Source organism: Miscanthus floridulus, chromosome 6 (genome assembly GCF_019320115.1).
Source record: "Miscanthus floridulus cultivar M001 chromosome 6, ASM1932011v1, whole genome shotgun sequence".
In the NCBI taxonomy this organism is placed as follows: Eukaryota; Viridiplantae; Streptophyta; class Magnoliopsida; order Poales; family Poaceae; genus Miscanthus; species Miscanthus floridulus.
Genome location: NC_089585.1, coordinates 88,482,406 through 88,487,451, shown reverse-complemented (window position 1 = coordinate 88,487,451; position 5,046 = coordinate 88,482,406). Strand labels below are relative to the sequence as shown.

The following is a 5,046-nucleotide window of genomic DNA, read 5'->3' as shown; positions in this document are numbered from 1 at the left end:
TACTAGAGCTAGTCCGCGGCTCCGCGCAGGCACCGACTTGATCAGTGCCTAGTTTGGCGCGTATCTAGATTGGCACCAACTCGCGTAACGGAACAGCGCACGCGCATCCGCGCAGGCATGAGAACTCGTTTGCACGTACAAGTACAAGTAGGAGTATGTAGCCAGCGGTTGACCTGGCTACACATAGTGTATATATATATATATATATATATATATATGTAAACCGGTCTGGTTTCATCTTGCACCGATTCGCGCGAAAGCGAACTGCATGCCTTACGGTCGACTCATCATCATCGTCCGGGACTCGGGAGCATGTTGTTAAATCGTGCCAAGGCGCCGCGGGGCAGCAGCAGGGCCGCGGCAACAGCAGCGCTGCTGGCTCTCGCCGACTGCAGCTTCTGCGCAGCTACTGAAGACGACGGCGTGGGCGGCGGTATGACGGGCTCGTGGTCGCGGCAGCTCGTCCTCCTGGTCGACCAGTCCGGCAAAGGCGACCATAGGAGGATCCAGGACGCGATCGATGCGGCACCGGCCGCGAGCAACAACGACGACGGCTCCGCCGGCGGCAGCGTCGTCATCCGGATCAGGCCCGGAGTGTACAGGCAAGTGTAGTAGTGAACGACGATGCTACATGTTGATCAACATGACACGCGTGCATGTTCATTTCTGGATCCACATGTTGATCAAGCTAATATAATCTTCTAGTGCTGCTTGTGTTTGCACTCTCCTCGAATTTGCAGAGAGAAAGTGGTGGTGGACAAGCCTTGCATAACTCTTGTGGGCACGAGCGCCAGCTCGACCGTCATCACCTGGAACGAGTCCTGGGTGGGCTCTGAGAGCCCGACAGTATCCGTGCTAGCCTCCGACTTCATCGCCAAGCGCTTAGCGTTCCAGGTGTGCACATATATGCAGTCTTGATTAATTGGTTCCTGTACTATTAGCATGCATACATATAGCACGGTCTTGAATCTTGATTGGTTCCATTGTTCATTTGCAATGCAGAACACATTCGGGACTAGCGGGCCGGCAATCGCCATGAGGGTCGCCGGAGACAGGGCGGCGTTCTACGGGTGCAGGTTGGTGTCGTTCCAGGACACGCTCCTGGACGATACGGGCCGCCATTACTACCGTGGCTGCTACGTCCAAGGGGCCACCGACTTCATCTTCGGCAATGGCAAGGCTCTGTTCGATGTACGTACTGTACTTTGTGGATCCATCCATCGATCGATCATCAAAATCAAATCCATATTGCCCTTAATTTCATCCTCAGACTGGACGTTTCTGTATGCCGTGCGCAGAAGTGCCACCTCCACTCCGTCTCGCCGGCCGGCGGCGCGTTCACGGCGCATAAAAGGTCGTCGGAGTCGGAGGACACCGGGTTCAGTTTCGTCGGGTGCAAGCTGACGGGGCTCGGGGTCGGCACGTCCATCCTGGGCCGGCCCTGGGGCCCCTACTCCCGCGTCGTCTTTGCGCTCAGCTACATGTCCAGCACGGTGAGGCCCCAGGGCTGGGACGACTGGAGCGACGCCGACAAACAGAGACAGAGGTGCACATTACATTACAGCTGCTGAAACTGTATCTCGCATACGTGCTCCGATCCTGACGTGTTCTGGTTCAATAATCATGTGGTATGTTTTGGCCGTGTGCAGGACAGCGTCCTACGGGCAGTACCAGTGCTACGGGGAAGGCTCCAAAACTGACGGAAGAGTTGCGTGGTCTCACCAACTGTCGCAGGCTGAAGCTGCACCGTTCATCACCAAAGTTTGGGTTGGTGGACAAGAGTGGCTTCGGTAGAAAACGCTACATATATCACCATATAATTGATCGTATCCTGTGTGGCAACTGTGCGTGTGATTCAGTCCTCTCAGGACGTCTCCATCATTTCTATCTGTTGCAGTATGGGAACCATGGTCAGTTGGTGAGTCCGTGGGCGCCGGCGAACAAACTTGTTTCATACAGGACTCAGTCTCTCTCCGTACCAAACTGCATCATTTTCTGCGTTCCGAATTCATATTTTCGGACAAATTTAAATTTGGTTCAAAATACGGAACATCAAATTCAAAATCGGAATGAAAACGGTTTAGACGTTTTCCGACCGTTTTCTACTTTTCTACTTTTAATTCGGAATATCCCGAATTCAAAATTCGGTTTAAACCGAATTTGGCCCACAAGAAGTCCAGCTTCGAAAATTGTATCTTTTTCATACAATCTCGGATAAAGATGATTTTATATGAAAATTGTAGCTCTCGACGAGATCTACAACTTTCTAGTTTCTAGTTTTTTTATTTAAAGTCTTTAAGATGTTCATAAAAATTAAACAACAGTATATTAATCGCGTACGAGCGCTTGTTGTCTTAGAAAAATCATGGTGTCTAATGGAGATACTTTTTTGGAAAGTTGTTGGACTTGTTAATTGTTATTTACTTAGTCATGCACTTATTAATTGTTACGCACTTCGTCCTACGGGTCAATATTCGTGTTTGACATAATTTCGCTCGAATTAGTTTATTTTCGAAATTCTTGATATTCCGTAAGTTTGTATTCGTTTTCGTATCCGGCTTTATTGTTTTCGTATTCGTACGTAGAAGTAGAAAACACTTGAGAGGTTTTCCGACCATTTTCATCACTTAGTTTCATATAGGACTCTGTCTCGCTTTGAAGCCAATCCATTGGCAACGGTGAGACCTCAGTTGTATTCTACACTTTCACTAGCTGTCAAAGTATTTTTACCTCGGCGCGGTGATGCCCCACCAACTGCGAAACAACCTTTCCACTCTGATCGGTAGCCTGCTCTTCCGAAGAAACAAAATATTTCCGACGAACCGTCTCCTCTTCTACGTGACTCAAGGATGAATGCCACTTATAATCGTCTCTTCAACTCGAAGACAAGACCATAGCATGTTGTCACTTTGTGTGATACCGCTGTTCACACGAAGCATGGTACTATCTGCTCTAAGTTTGACTAAATTTATATAACAAAATATTAACATTCATGATCTCAAATAGATAAACTATAAAAATACATTTCATAAGGTACCTAATAATATTCTTGCGTGACATTATAAATACATGGAAGAACTTAATCAAAGGTATGCTAGTTTGACTTGAGACAACTGAAAATACAGTATATTTCAGGATCGAGGAAGCACTCGCCGTACCCGCACTCCCCAAAACAGGAAAAAGATGTATATATACCCGTTATCTGGTTGTTTTCCAGGGTAAAGTGCATTTGCAGTTACCAAAACGAGTGCAATCGACGTAGCAGAATGGCGATTCTATTAGTTTCTTTCACATAAGGGAGAGACTAGCGCCCGAACGTCCCGATGCCCGCGCCTGCTGTTTGCCCGTTTTGAATAATGATACCCTCGGGGCGTCCATAGATGCAGCTTTGTGTACCGCGTCTGCTACCATGCCCATGGATATAGCTTTGGGCTCCGCACCTGCTGCCGCGCCCGCCTCGGTGCACGCGGGGACCGCTGCGCCCGAGGGGACCACCTACGCCTACGCCGCCTTGTCGCGCCTGCTCATGAAACACTTGCAACATAAACCATTTGCTGCAATATACGTCCGAAACAGATGAAACATTTACAACATACGCCTGCAACATATGTGTATGGGCACTGCAACATATGCAAATCCAGATAAAAACACTTGCAACCCTACGTTTGAATCATACACTTGCAACATACGTGTATAGCCAGTGCAACATATGCAACATTCAGATAAAATACTTGCAACATATGTGTGAAAACATATGCAACATTTAGATAAACACACTTGAAACATACGTCGGAAAAAATGAAACATTGAGAACAGAAGATTGCAACATACGTGTACAACCATTGCAACATCCCGATCTACTTTTGCAACATCCATCTGAAACAATTGCAACATACCTCTGAAACATTTAAAACACTTGAAATATACGCTTGCAACATGTGTTTTTCACCCTTCTTTCGTGCGACGCAGAGCAAAGCGGGGAATGGCTGGTTCCGGCCACTAGCGGCAGAGGATGGTGGAGCGGCCTGGCAGCGGCTAGCTGCGCCTGCGCCTGACCTGGGCCCGACGAGTGACGGCCCCTCTCTCCTGGCGTCTGGCCTGGTCGCGACGTACGACGGAGCATGGCATGGCGCGGCGGGGACGAAGGTGCCGCTGCAGTCTCCGAACACGCGCATGGAGCTTGGAGGCGGAAGGCGAGGCGCCGGCGACCGAGTCCAGCAGCAGCTGTAGTCGGTGGGGCGGCTAGCAGCGTACCTTGGTGGAGGATTCCTCCTCTTTGCTGGGGACGGAGGCGCCACTACGAGGCCGGGCATCGCGGGGGATGCGCGGCGGCGGCGTGCCGGAGTGGGCCGCAGGAGATGGTGGCGGTGGCGCGGCGGAGTGGGTGGGCAGACGGCCGCACGGCGCGAGGCGAAATCAGAAATTTTGTTTTTTATATAAGGGAGGCGGGCGAAGCGGAGTGGGATGCCGCGTCCGACGGGATGGATGCCCGTGTCTAAGCGTTTCCATTCAGATAAAGATTTTGGCATGAGTTAAGATTTTCAGATACCAGCAGCCATCCCTCTCGGCCCGTTATGGCTGGTTGGTGCCAAGAATACGCTTTTTTTCTCGAACACGCAAAAGGCTTGCGCATATTTGCATTAAGTAGAAATAAGTTTTGGATTACAAATGTTGTGGTAACGCTCTAGGGGGCTCAACAAATTAGAGTGAAGCTCGTGCCCTCCCAAGTGCCCAAAAATTCTTAGGCTACTATACTAGAAAGTAAACAATCCATATGTCTTGCGCCTGCTTGCACCCATTGCCCCGCCTCATGCTTGATTATGGCAAGTAGCTGCGGTAGCTGGGTGGCGGCGCCCCGGAGACATCTCGCATTTCTCTCCTTCCATAGCTTGCCCCGATAAAGGCGAGCAAGCAATGAGAACTTTTGTTTCTGATGAGCAGCAACTATGCAAATGGTATGTCCACGTACGTCAGTGTTTCCTTTAAGCCAAAGGACACATAGGTGTTCAACCTAGGATCGATCAGTGAGGCCCAAGAACAAACCCT

At 49.7% G+C, this 5,046-nt stretch overlaps 1 pseudogene; it reads left to right on the top strand.

Moving 5' to 3' along the window:
* Positions 1–312: 312 nt before the first annotated feature.
* LOC136460799 (putative pectinesterase 11) lies at positions 313–4,230 on the top strand (annotated as a pseudogene).
* Positions 4,231–5,046: the final 816 nt, after the last annotated feature.